Below are 15032 nucleotides of genomic sequence, written 5' to 3' on the forward strand. Positions count from 1 at the left end.
TTAACTGATTCATCAAGTATTTAGTAAGTCCCAATTGTGTGCCAGTCTCTATATTAGATGATAAAGCAGTGAACAAAACAGACAAAAATGACTGCTGTCTTTGAGGTAGGAGATTCAGGGTGGAGTGGTTCTGTATTTGAACCTGTTCTAACATGATCGAGCAGTTCTAAACCTAACTGGGCATCAGAATCCCTAGGGAGCTTTTTAGAAAAAGTCCAAGGGAAGAATAAGGTGGCCCCTGGAACCTACATTTTTACAAGGAGGCACTTAATAACTGGTCTAGTGTTTCTAATATTAAGCTCTACAAGATATTTTGGCAGGATTGGTCACAAGTTCTGTGACAATTTTTAAGCTTGGCGTTTTTAATGACATGATTTAAATATTTCATCAGTTATAATTGCCAAGTTTCTCTTTGGCAGTGACATTTCTAACTGAAACTTCTGAGTTTCTTAAATCAGCGCTTTTCATACTGGAATTCCATGAGGTACTCCCAGGGGCTTCTGCATTATTCAAGCTTGAGGAACACAGATCTAGTGATTTCTAAGGTGAAGATGACCCAAGTCTGCTGCCCAATACCACCTTGCCCTTAAACTTGATGTGGGACTTGGGTTCTGATCCAGCCCTGTGTCCCAAGAGATATCCTAGAAGGTCCACTTTATCCTAGGGTATTGGGCTGGCACCTCGAGGTTCCTTTGGTTTTGGTTTTCAACGCAAACGGCAAAGTTGGAAACCTTTGGGGTCTGTATCTCTGGCATTTCCTTAAATCACATGCTGTTTGGATGAGTTCATGAAGGTTCTCACCTACACACCAAGTTGCTCCCTTGGAAGGGGGACTTTACTGGACCCCACCACCTAGCCTGGTGATAGTGATAGCGGCAAGTACAGGAGCTTGAGAACCAGATACGCCTGAGTTCAAATCCAACCCTGCCTCCTCTGTGCCAAGATGTGTGGCCTTGGGAAAATGACTGATACATCTCTGCGCCTTTTCCCCTCAGCTGAAAAATGGAGCTAGTAAGTCACACGGTGGTTGCTACGGTCAGGAGAGGCGTCGCTTGCACAACCAACGCACTGAGTTTCCCTCTTTCAGTTGACATCCAAGAGCACTTCCAACCGCCGCAGTCCTCCCCGGAGCTCATTGGGCCTCTGGTGGCACGAATGAGTTAACTCCTGGCCAAACGTCGATCATAGTCTCAAGCCAATTGTCCCGGGCACTGCGAAGGAGGATGACTGCAGACCCAAGGTCGGTTGTACTCAACTAAGGCAGGTGCCGAAGCGCGACGTTTCTCCCCTCCAGCTTCGCTCCCCGGAGTGTCGTTCCAACCTCTGGAGAACCTCCGCCCGGGACCACGCCCCTTCCCAAAATGGCACCGCCCCTCGGCCACCCCGCGCGGGCCCGCCGAGCTGACGTGTGCGTGCGCGCGCGTCCTCTGCGCCGGGCCCGGCGCATGCGCGTTCCGCGCTGTCTTCTCCTGGCCAGAGCAGCAGCGGCGGCGGCGTTTGAGTGGAGGAAGATGGCGGCTCCAGACTGCTCGGGGTCCCGCCAGCTGTGAGGAACCCCGAGTGCAGCAAGCGCGGCCTGAGGCGGAGCGCCTCTGCTCTGGCCCTGTCCCGGCTCCCTCACCGTTGTCGTCAGCGGAGCTAACCCGAGAGCGTGGCGTGGGCTGGGCCAGGTGAGGTCTCTCCTGCTCCTGGGGCCGCGGTGGGGACCTGGCGCCTCCTGCCCTTTATGCCCCGGGCCCGCAGCGGGCAGTGGGCGCCCCGGGCTCGGCTTAAGGCCCTGCACTCCGCGCGGGGTTTCGTGCCGGCTGGCCTGGAGACCTTGCTTTCGTCATCCTCGGCCTCCCTGGGTTAGGCAGGGAAGAGGAGAGCCCCTTTTCAGCCAGCCCTTGGGATGGGAGTGCACCCGGCTCCTCTCTTCAAGCAAGGCGGTTCTCATCTCCTCACCGGGGCCACGAAAGGGTGTGTGACCAGGGCAAGGATGTCTTTAAGGATGTCAGGTAGCCTTTCGCCCGCCCCCGAATCTTTAACGCCTTGCGAGAGAAGCCGGAGTCCGGTGCCCTCCGAAATTGGGGCTGCGGCGAGGGGCCAGCATCTCTGAAGCTGCAGCTGCAAAGGGAAGATTTTGGAATTGGCTTAAAAAATAAAACACAAGCAGCCTTTCCTACCCTTTAGCTTTTTGAGTCTTCTCCCAGCGAAGTGAGAACTGTGGATCTCCTTGGTTCAGACAGTAATCCACGTTGTGACTCTGGAAGCCTTCTGGTGAGAATTGTTTGTACAGAGGGAACAGTGGAGGGTGGGAATGAATTTGTAAATGAAGAAAAAATTGTACAATCTTGATAGTGTCTGCAGAGTAAGTTCGGTGCTAATGAAGTCCTCTTTCGTTTGAAACCTTTGCATTGTTAAGATTCGGAATAGCCGATTGCTTTTACCTATAAAATCTCCCGAATATTATTAGGAAAATAAAAGCTTCATTTCCTAATGGCCAAAGCTTTTGGACTTTTCTGTGGTAGGATTCTGATTGCTCTGGATGAAGATTCAGACACATTACTAGTTTTCACTTGCTGGCAGTGCCATGGTACTATGCTTGTTCCATTCTGAGAACAACTTTTTTATTCAAATGTTGTTCAAATGCTAATTTAGAGGCTGATTTCGTTGCTCTAACGTAGGGAAGCTGGTTTGAAGCCTTGTGGTCTTTTTCTTGAGCAATGATGGCTTCATTGGGAATTGTGCTATAGGGAATTGTAGAAGTGATAGCTTTAGGTTGGACATACCAAATACCTTTTGTAACCTCAATTTGTTTTGCTTGTGCTTAGGAATGATGACATCATGAGTTTAAAGGGACAAGGAAAATTTGAGAGGAAATACCATTACTTAGAATTGAACATTTAAAATTCAGTTTGTAGCTTTTATGGTGATTAGTGATGCTCTGTCAAATTCCTAACTTAGAGCATATTCATGTGTATAATCTGATTGGGGTCTTTTCATTTGTATGTTGTCATTTTATACTTTGTAACTGTTTGCTTTTGACAAGCCAGGTATAGATATATTACTCAACCTACATTGATCCACGGATGTTCTGTCTATTTCAGAAAAGCTTTTAATTGTTAAAATGACAACTGTTTAGTTTAATGTTAGCTAATTCTTTGACCATTTTTTCCTTTTCTTAAAGCCATTTCCATGAGATTTGTATATTTACTTAGTACCTTTGCTAAGGACATAAACCTGAGCCACAACTCTGTCGTAGGAAATTGGAGAGCCACTCTATATTTCAATTTGCTAATAATAATAAAGAGTCTCAAAATTAATGCAGTAAAACATCCTAGTGATTTGACATTATGCCTCTTGGCATAATGTGTTGCATTGTTGTGCTAAATCATCATCAGGTATTGATGCAACTTGATGACATCCATGACATCATTCACTCCAGCATTTTGCATTTTGTAATAATTCTTTACCTTTTCAGAGTCACAAAAGGAACAAGAGCAGGAAAAATAGCTTAGGATGCTTCTTATGTCTGATTTCTAGAAGAACCTTAATTTAACACTGCTTTGTGTAGTTAGAACCCTTCTGTAAAATTCAGAGCTACATGTTTCCTACCTATTATGAAGAGCAAGCATAGAAAATGCTAGCAGAACCTCTGAGTTTTACAATGATATTGAGTCCCAAGGAGAAGTTATCACAAAGATGAACAAATAGTGATGATCTTCGTGATTTTCAGGGTTATTGAGGTCATTGAAGTAACAACTCTTTATGAAACCAGAATCCATTTGGTTAAATAATGTCCTTCCCATTTTACAAGATTGTTGTGTGAATCGAAAGAGGTAACGTTTGTGAAAGTGCTGTGTAACATGAAAGGTAAATGTAAGATTGATTATTCAGTAATCAATTTTACGAAAACAACTACCTAGGGCCCTCTGTGTGCTGGGCATTTTGGGAAGTAGGTACTAATGATTCTAAGACAAGACAGCTTTTGGTCTCAAGTTTCCTACAGTCTCGTCGGGGAGCCAGACAAGGAAACCAGTTAAGTACTGTGTATTGTAGTGTAAGAAGTGCACTGAATCCAGCCAAGAGAGAGTCAGGGAAGGCGTCTCAGTGCCAGGATAGCTTTCCCCAACCTTTCCTGTTATTCTGCAGAAAAATTGACTTTTGTGAGTGACTTGCTTTTTATAAAAACTTAAAAATTTTTTTATCATGAGTTCTTTTCTCCTTTTATTCATTCACTGTCATGACACTTCCCACACAGTATGCCCCAGTTATGGTTTCTGCATTCTCACAAATTCAAGAGTCTTGAGAGAACCTTTCTGAGAGTGAGTCATACACACAGGCAACTAATGCAAACATTGCAGCTGCAATTAAAATATCTCTGATTACAGAGTGATGTTAACTTTAGAGTGATGATGCTTTTGTTTTTGTTTTGTAAACTGTCATGAGAAGCGCTGTATGATTTTAATTTGATCACATTTTGTTAATACATGTTTAGTTGTCAGTTGCTTAGAATGTTGACTATAAGGGGTTATTAGTACTGTCTCCTTTCTTCCAATAATAAAATGAGAAGGCGTTTTTCCTTTTTGGGTGAAGCTGACAGGTTAAGCCAGAGCTAAACTATTTTATAGAATCTGTTTATGTGGTTGAGTTTGCTTAGCATCTCTGGTATTGAACTTCTGTATCCCAGTACAAGTTCCTCATCTTAGTGCTGTAGTATTTTATAATTAATTTTCATGTTGTTTTCCACATTGCACAAATTTTCTGAGTTTTTGGATTGAGTAGAATCTTTAAGTGGTGCAGAATTAGTTGAACATGTACAATCTGTGTCTTAACTGAAGATGAGTGCTTTAAGGTTGTGGTTGCCGGAAAAATGAAGGTAATGAGTTTGTTCGTCTTCTGTATTATGACAGGTCGTTATATGCAGAAAGGTATGACCTACAGACAAGTCATTTAAAAATCGCCCAGTATTAAGCTCATAATACAGCTTACTTTTAAAATTGTTTCTTGTGACATTCTTTTACATGTCTTGTAAAATTATGACTTAGTGGTACTCCTGTAGTTTAATTTTGCATTTCCCTTCTTATGCAAGTATTGGATAGCAAATTTACTTTGAATTTTGATTTTTCCTGTATTTCTACTTTTTAATTTATTTTCTCTCAAGTTTTTTTCATTTTTTCCAGTGTGGCTGTTCTGTTTTGCTTCAAAGGTGGAAGTATCTTGTGGTGCTTTGATGCTTGTTTATATATATAAATCTGATAAATGTATAGATCTTATATAAAGCAACAGTTACTTGAAAATTTTTATTACTTTGGACAGTAACTTATTTTCTCTTGTCCTCTGGTAATATATATTTGAGGTAGTTCATTTAACTTCTATAAAGGCAAACAAGTTTTAGTTTCAGCTGATAATATTCCCTTAGACTATTTAATATTTAGGATACTTTATTTTAGCTACTTTCAGGAATTCACTAATATGGCATACTCTTTCAAATTTGTTTCCTTTATTCTCATTTTAAATGTTTAATTCGTGTTAACTATTTGAAAAACATGGAGTTTTTTCCAGAGTGAACCTCTTGGTGCAGTCTTTGGAGAAAGATTGATGTTAATTATGAATTCATCGATAGAGTTTTTACTAAATGTTGTCGCTCCCATTTGCTGGCTTTTCAGTGGAAGTCAAAAGAAAATGGAGTTATCCATTTATTTCAGTATTTCTTTCTAAAATTTTTGCTAGCGGTCTTGCTGTCTCTTGTCCAGAAGGAACAGTGTCTTGTCTTGTCTTGGGATCAGGCACTGTTGTGTTTGCAGTATGTTTTGCAGGTCTGCTTTCTTAGCTTTTGTTTTGTGATACTTAATAACATCTCTCCAAACAGATCCTTTGGTCTAGTCAAGATCAACCAGGCTGCTCTCTTCTTTAGTATCTAAAGTTTTAAAGTTCCTGTGGGTACTTCAAATTTTGATTTGTCTGTCTTCCTTACCTGTCTCCTTTTTCTCAGTAAATGCAGTTCTGTCTTCCAAAAGTGTGCTTCATAAATCAATGGAGTTTTGGAATACAATTCTCCGTAGATATGCATGATGACAGGTGGGTTAGAATTTCACATTTTATGTAACTTGAAAGTAACTTACTGGTAGTGAAATCTTGAGGCATTATGCTAGGTGAAATAAACCAGACATAAAAGAACAAATATTGTGTGATTACATTTATGTGAGGTACCTAGAGAAGTCCAATTCATAGAGACAGAGATAGAATGGTAGTTGCTAGGGGAGAGGAGGGAATGGGGAGTTAGTATTTAATGAATGTAGACTTTCAGTTTGGGATGATGACAGAGTTCTAGAGATGGTTGGTGGAGATGGTTGCACATCAAAGTGAATGTACTTAATGCCATTGAACTGCATACTTAAAAATGGTGAAAATGGCGAACTATATTATGTATATATTACCACAGATTTTAGAAGGTAGCCTAATAGTTTACTATGCTCTATGTGCTGGCTTGGTAACCATTTATTTTAACATAGTTATTAAAATAGACTTTGGCCTCAGATAGACCCAGGCTCATCATACCCTAGTTCTGTTTAAGTCTCCTCATCTATAAAGTGAGGTTAATAATGCCTATCCTATGCTATGGGACAATTAAATATGAAAATACATGTAAAAATACATGTCACTGATAGCGTAACACATAGTAAATGCTCAAATCTTAAACATTATTATTGTTTTTATGGAACATTAAAACTGGGACAAGGTGAACTTACCGCCTAGTTTCCTTATAGTGTACAGTCCCCGTGGCGCACCTGTCTTGCAGCAGGAACACATATTTTCTTTTCCCCTGTGCTTCTCTTTCTATCTCTGGAGAACTGGGCTTACGCATGGCTTCATTTCACACCACTGATCTGATGTCTCTTAGATCCATCTAGATGCTATCTTTCTTTTATGCCTCTTGGTTTTCCAGGGATTTTATAGGGCATATCCTCTGACTGAACTGTACAAGTGTTCACAACTGTGAAGTCCATTATTTCATCTTCTTCCTTAAGACAAAAACCTTCACCAACCAAGTTTCCTTTTTAACATTCCCATTTCTGTAGGTAGAATAACTTTATTCTGGTCTGATAGATTGTAAAACTGAGAATCATTTTTTTAATACTCTTTTTTATCTTTTGTATCCTGCCATCTAGTTCTGTATTATCCTCATCAGTATCCCTCATATTTCTCTGTTACTCCTCATATTTGCTGCCATGACTCTAGCCAGGCTTTTATGATCCAAAGGCAGACTGAATTAGTGTTACAGTTCTTAGCTGGTCTTGTTGTCAGTGCTCTGCCATTTGCTAGTTGTGTGATCTCAGTCTCCTTCATTTCCAAAAGAGAAATTACAATTCCTACCTCATGACATACGTGTAAAATATTCAACTAAATGCCTAACATATGGCGAACACTCAAACAGTAGCTATTATTTGAGTTTTTCTTCTTGGTAATCTTTGGAAATGGTTAAGATTGAGGTGACAGTATTATGACAGACCAGTCTTAAAGGAATACTATCCAAATGTTTCTCTTCTGATCAAGAACCTGGGATAACTCATTATTGCCTAGCTCCTGTACTTATTTTTGAAGCTTTCCATATGGCCCTCGTTGTACATTTTCAGCATTATTCTCCATAGCACCCGTCATGCAGTCTATTCAAGTCAGGATAGTCTCACTGCCTCCTGTGTATATCATGTTTGTTTGTACCCTGGAACACGCATCTTCCTAGGTAGGAGGCATTTTTTTTTTTCCATTTAACTACCCTGTCCAGCTCTGTAGACTCCTGTATGCACTAATGTTGAACCACTGTAGCCCTTGCAGTTAGGTTAAAGTTTATATCCTAAAATTATTATGCTAATTGTTTCCTGCCAGATAGCTTTAAAAATATATATCATGCAATATAATTCATATATAATATTTTTAGTGCCTTATAGGCACATTTTGTACTTACATATTAGGCGCTCACACATTTATTCGGCATATACAGCAGGTCCTTGACGTTTTATTAGACGTCATTTCCTTATAATTTTGATGAGATGCCATAGAAGCTTAACTCTTGTTTATACCAATTAGCCTATGGTAAGTTTGGTTTTGTTATATGTTGTTTTGCTTAAAATTACATAACCTATCGATGACATTAGGTTGGACTTACTGTACTTTTGATTCTTATGGGTTGATGTTCCTCGTGAGCTTTCCGAAGTATTACATGACTCCAAGTGTTTGTTGAATTTTTTCTGCCTTTTTGTTCATTGGCCCGTTCATTCAACAAACATTTATTGAATGCAACTAAGTGCTAGGCATGGTTAAAAGTGTTAGGGATACAGTGGTTAAAAACAGGCAAGGTCTCTAATTTCCTGGATCTTATTTTGAGATTGGAGAAAGTAATTAATGAATGAACAAAATTTTAGATGGTAATAAGTACTATAAAGAAAATAAAATAAGATGATGTGATAATGACATGGGGCAGAAAGGGAAGACTAATAAGAGTCACGTGCCGTTTAACAATGGGGATACATTTTGAGTAATGCGTCCTTAGGTGATTTTGTCATTGTGTGAACATCTTAGAGTGTGTTTACACAAACCTAAATGGTATGGCCTATTAACACATCTAGGCTGTATGGTATACCACCGTCATATACGTGATCTGTCCCTGACAGAAATGTCATTATGCAGTGTGTGACTGGAATTGAAATTGGGTACTTTAGAGAAGGCCTCAATGACAAGGTGATGCTCAGGCTGAAAGATAAACAAGGCAGGATCTTTAGTGCTAAGGAACAGCAAGTGCAAAGGACCAAAGTAGGAACCAGGATCCAATCAGGATTCCCAAATTGCTTTTGATTGTTATTTAGCTTTTGCTTCTTAATCTAAAACAATCCTCTTCCCCAATTTTTTTCTTTTCCTCAATGACATTGACTTTTTGAATAGACTGGTCTAGATCTCTGGTAGACTCTTCCACATTCATGATTTGTCTCAATCTTTCCTTGTGTCATTTAACTCTTCATCCCCTTTTAAGGCAAGTCTAAAGGTTTGATCATATATTCACATTTGCAATCTTTTATGACACTGTATACTCATATCACACTTTATGTCATGTTTTTCCACTATTATGATGCTAAATTTGATCACTTGATTAACGTGACAGTCTTAGATCTTTCCATTATAAAGTTTTCCCTTTACAAGGTTTAAGTAATCTGTGGAGCAATTTAGCACAATATAGTTACTCTATTCCTCAACCATCATTTACTGTTGGTTTTAGTGTCCTTTAATGATCCTTGCCTCAATCAGTTTTTTCATTGGAGGTTGCAAAATATAAGTAGAAATGAAAATATTTTATTCTCTTACAGCATCTTGTCAAAATGTATGAGGCTTTTTGAAGAATATTTTGTGTGTCAGTGAGGAAACTGGCTACATATGTAAACAGTTTTGATAGGAATATTGTGGGATTATAGAGTATTTTGAATTCTCCTTCTTGAAACACCATTTTCATCACACTTCACATTCACTTAAACTTAGTGAATTCTTTCCTAGAGACTTCAAAACAGATTGATGGGGCCCAAGACTGGAGTCAGGGAAGTCGAATGTTAGGTGTTTGCTACAGTACTTTAAGTGTGGATAATAATGACCAGCATCATAGCAGGGATAATAACAATAAAGGGAAGGACATTTTGAAGAATGAGCTAATAGGGGAAGGTGAAAGTCTATATGCAAGATACCATATAAAGGAACATGCTACAGTTATTTTTTTGAGGATGATTTTAAATTAATTTCAATGATTGATTTATACTTTCTCTTTAAAAATGGAGTCATTTTCTTTTTCTGTGTAACCATAGGCAAATTAAATTTATCTGAGCCCTCAACTTGATTGGAAATTTTGAATTATATTTTATCTTTATTCCTTTGTCATTAATCCATTCCATTCATTTATCCTTTGTCTACTACTTCCTAGTTACTGAAGGCAGTATAGACATGAATTAGACATATAACCCATATTTGCTAGAAAGACAAGTACCTGATTATTATATATGTCAGAAAGCGAGAAGGAAATACTAAGAGAATTCAGAATAAGAAATTCCTTGTAGTTGGAGAAATCAGGGAAGATTTTCTGGAGTAGGTGGCGCTTGAACCAGCTTGAAAAAAGGCCAATTTGCACATATAAAGTTGTATCCCAGAGTACCAAGAGCAAAGGATCATGTAGGTAGGAAGGAAGAGGCTCTATCAAGATTCAATTTGGCTGAATGATAGAAGACTAGACTGGAATAGGGAGAGGCATACAAAAAGTGAGGTTAGACTCAGATTGTGGAGACTTTAAACTGTGGATCAGTTTGTCAAAAAATTAAACAGAATTACCTTGAGATCCAGCAATTCCAATTCTGGTTATATCACCAAAAAAATTAAGAGCAGAAGCTCAAACAGGTATTTGTATATCAGTGTTCATAGTAGAATATTCACAATAGCGAAAAGGCGAAAACAACCAATGTCCTTTGGTAGATAAATGGATAAAGAAAATGAGTTTTATATACGTACGGTGGAATATTATTCAGTCTGAAAAAGGAATGAAATTCTGATATAACTACAACATGGATGAACCTTAACGAATTTATGTTAAGTGAAATTAGCCAGCCAAAAACAGAGCAAGTATTTTATGATTCCACTTATATGAGGTACCTAGAGTAGTCCAGCTCATAGAGACAGAAAGTAGAATAGTGGTTACCAGCAGCTGAAGAAGGGAGGATGGAGAGTTAGTGTTTAATGGGTATAGAGTTTCCATTTAGGGTGATGAAAAGGTTCTGGAGATGGATAGTGTTTATGGTTGTACAGTGTGAATGCACTTAATACCATTGAAATGTATACTTTAAAATGATTAAAATGTTAAATTTTATGTGATATATATTTTACTACAATAAAAAAACGCAGTGCTAAGGACCTTCGATGTTGAAGAATAGGCATTGAGGAATCGATGAAAGCTTTCGATCCAGATTTGCACTGTAAATATTAATCCTGAAGCAAAATAAAGGATAGATTGGAGAAGGAAGGAGTGAGCAGTGTGAAATCCAACTAATATTCTGTATTGCAGTAGTTTCTTTAAGAGGCGATTTGGCCTGATGAGCAGCAGTGGAAAGAATTGGGAGGAATGGTGAATGTGAGAGAAATTTGACAAAAGGAAGAATGAAAGATGACTCCTAGGCTTTGAGTCAGGTAAGCAGGGAGATAAGCGGATGGCTGAGAAAATGTTCAATATGAATTAGGTGTCAGCTGTCCAGAAGGCAGTTGAAAATAGGAGAATGAGGAGATGTAGTTCAGGAGAATCAGGCCTAAAGATGAGTTTTAGAGTGATTAATCTTTTCATCCATCCACCCATCGGCCCGTCCGTCCATCCCTCCTTCCCTCTCTCCCTCCCTCCCTCCATCCATCCATCCTTTTGAACAAATAAATGTTTAATTGAATCTGCCTTTTGCCAGGCGTATTAAATGAACACATCAGTCTTTAACCTCAAGCTTCTCACAGTCCGATGAGTCATTCTCTTGGCAGTTATATTTGAAACCGTGTGTTTGCCTACGGAGAAGGCGTAGCAAAGAAAGAGAAGGCAAAAGTGGAATTTTAGGGGCTGCCTCCACATTTAGTGTATGAAAGAATAAAGGAACCTCAAAATGAGGGGCCAGAGACAGTAGAAACCAAGGGAAATGTATAATGATCCAAAATTAAACTGAATTTGAAGAATCAAAATAGTGGTGACAGATAAAGTTGGAAAATTTCAGAAATTTGTTCTTTAAAATAAATTTAAGATTTGCTTTTCACTTCACTTTGTCCATAGGAGTGATGGCAGTCTGATCTTAAATTTCTTTTTGTGCTATTTTTCATATTTTTGATCCATTCTGATTGAGATTGAGTTACATTAGTGGGCCAGTCATCTGTGCTTTCAGCTTTGGATTTCTGCTGTTATCGGCAGAAATTCCCACTTGGAATTTTTGTCCTTAGTTTTTACCTAAAAATAAAATACTGTATTTCTTCGATTTAATTTGGCCTGGCTCATAATTCATTTCTTTTTTATTGTGATAAACTATACATATCATAAAAGTAACCATTTAGCCATTTTTAAGTGTACAGTTCAGTGGCATTAGGTATACAAGTATCCAAAGGTAGTTGGTTTCAGGACCCCTGAGAATTCTAAAATCCAAAGATGCTCAAGTCCCTTATTATAAAATGGTATGCTATTTGCATAGAATCCACATACATCATCCCTTATACTTTAAGTCATTTCTAGATTACTTATAATACTTAATACAATGTAAAAGCTTTGTAAATAGTTGTTATACTGTATTTATGGAATAATGACAAAGTAAAAGTCTGTGCATGTTCAATATAGACTAAACCATTGTAGACCTAACTACATAGTACACGTAAGCAACAACCTTTTTTTTTAATACTTTCCATATCTGTGGATATGGAACTCATGGATACAGAGGGCCGACTGTCTTCACATCCTTATGTGAATGATAATACATTTCTTTCTTATTTATTAAAAAAACAAACTTTATTCCTAGCAGTTTTTTCATCTTACTCACATGTAAAATTGATTGTTTCTTTAATTTCACTGTAATATTTAACTTAATTAAATTGAAGTACCCAATAGAGTGATTCAAGAATATTTTCCTACTTTCTTTAAAAAAAGAAATACCATGTTTTATACCACATTTTACAGAAAAATATTTTTAGGGGCAATAAAATCTTTTTAACTTTTCATCTTGCTTTGTCAAGTTTGTTCTTTTGCCATATTTGCACCAGAATTTTTTTTAAAGTAAAATATAAGACACAGGTAACAGTTGAAACCATATGTGTTCCCCTTCTAATCTCAATTGCCTTTATCTCTCTCTAAAATAACCAAAATGAATTTGGTGTTTATCATTCCCATGCATGTTTGTTTGTATATTTTACTATGTATTTATGTATTCATAACACTATATATTGACAGTATTGTTATGCAGGTGTTTACTTACTATAAATGACAACTTATTTTTAAATGACCAATATTGTACAAATTAGATTCTATTTTATGAAGTCATTTTTGTGAATGTAAAAAATGAGTTGAACCATGTCTTTCTTTACTAATGTACATCTTTTTATTTTACTAACAACTTCCCTTACTTTTTAAGTCTAAAGTTAATGTAGCTTGCTTTAAACAAAGTATACATTTTAGAAAATGAAATACACATTCATTTATTTCATGAATTTAATGAAAGTGTATTCAATAGTACTGCAACTAATTTGGGGATAACTACTGCTGCTAAACCAGCAGAGGAGGCTCAGCAATGTAAAAAATTGCCAATGTCAATTCTGACTGGAAAACTTGAAAATTTAGTTCAGAAGTAGGATAAATAGAATAGTCCTGGTGATTCCATCTTTACATATAAATGACTATGACTATATCTCGATTAGTCTTAAATTTGATATTCATACCACTGCAAGTGAATGTTATTAATAATAAAATTCTTCATAACATCTAAATCTTAAGCCTTTCCCTCTAACCCTGCCACCTGTACATATATGTGTGATGTTGAATTTATAAATCATTTTCTGGTAGGCAGCAAAAATTTGTAGAATTTGGTGCAATTATGTTGTTTGGAATCTGAAAAGTAATTTTTTTCCTTCAATTCTTTAAGTTTACAGGTAACTCCTGGTTCTGGCCATGGCACTTTGTAAATAAAAAGTAATACTGAAGATAATTATGCTAATCTATTGTTTTAGTTAAGTAGGCTTTTCTTTATAAAATTAAACACTGAAATATAACTAGGCTTCCTTCAGTTACTGCTGCATTTTATAAAAAATGATGTAAAGAGAACTTGTGGCTAAGCTGATTTTAAGAGAAAGTTTTCTTAGTTTTAGGTTTTTTGAATTGGAATACTTTAGTCAAGAAGTCAACTGTGGGTCATTTTGGAGGAAAATAAGAAAGAAGAATATTTTTTTCTAGTATAAAATAAGCAGATGAGCATTAGTATAAATAAAATCCCTAAGTTTAGTTACTTTGTCAGTAAAATATAGTTTCTATACTAATTCTTCATAAAAGACCATAATTAGAAAATTATTTTTGGAAATTTAAAAGAAAATACTTCTTTTTTATTACATACAAAGTGTTCTTCTCCACTCAGAAGGCAGAAATACTTGTACAAAGTAACAAACCACCAAAATGAAATGAGTTTGTAAAATTATTTGGAAATCAAGAAATAGATACTTATTACATGATGAAAAATAGTTTCAGGAAATTTTAGAGCAGCATGAGATTTTAAATTGTGGGATGACACTTGACATTAAAAAGATTACAGAATATATATAAATGCCTAGAAGTAGAACTGCTGGGTCATAAGGCATTTCTATTTTTAATTTTTTGAGAAACCTCCATACATAGTGGCTGCACCAGTTTGCAGTCCCACCAGTGTATGAGGGTTCCCTTTTCTCCACATCCTCACTAACACTTATTTGTTATTTTATTGATGACAGCTATCCTGACGGGTGTGAGGTGATAGCTCATTGTGATTTTAATTTGTATTTTTCTGATGAATAGTGACATTGAGCATCTACTCATAATTCTACTGGCCATCTGTACATCCTCTTTGGAGAAATGTCTATTCAGGTCCTCTGCCCATTTTTAAATCATATTATTTGGAGTTGTTTTTTCTTTTGTTTGTTTTTTTGTGTTACACGAGTTCTTTATATAGTTTGGATATTAACCCCTTATCAGACATATCATTGGTGAATATCTTCTCTCATTTGGTAGGCTGTCTTTTCCTTTTGTTGATGGTTTCCTTTGCTGTACAAAAACTTTTTAGTTTAATGTAGCCCTATTTGTCTGTTCTTTACATTTGTTTCTCTTGCCTGAGGAGATACATCCAAAACATTATTATTAAGAGCAGTGTCAGAGTTTACTGCCTATGTTTTCTTCTTGGAGTTCTATAGTTTCGAGTGTTACATTTAAGTCTTAAATCTGTTTTGAGTTTATTCTTGTATATGGTATAAGAAAGTGGTCGAGTTTCCTTTTTTTT

The 15032-nt window shown here is 37.1% G+C and overlaps 1 protein-coding gene across 2 annotated transcripts in view; it reads left to right on the forward strand.

The window, feature by feature from the left end:
• The first annotated feature begins 1452 nt into the window (after positions 1-1452).
• The window catches only part of FBXO42 (F-box protein 42), an 82549-nt gene continuing 68969 nt past the window's right edge, over positions 1453-15032 (forward strand). The window contains exon 1 of one of the 2 annotated variants that reach the window (XM_011363488.2): positions 1453-1670. The gene's annotated coding sequence lies outside the window, so the exon portion shown is untranslated. Of the gene's footprint in view, positions 1671-1700; positions 2260-15032 lie in introns of those variants that run through there. The other variant, XM_011363489.2, reaches the window with a different exon arrangement.

This window comes from Pteropus vampyrus, unplaced genomic scaffold, assembly GCF_000151845.1.
Source record: "Pteropus vampyrus isolate Shadow unplaced genomic scaffold, Pvam_2.0 Scaffold86, whole genome shotgun sequence".
NCBI classification, from domain to species: Eukaryota; Metazoa; Chordata; class Mammalia; order Chiroptera; family Pteropodidae; genus Pteropus; species Pteropus vampyrus.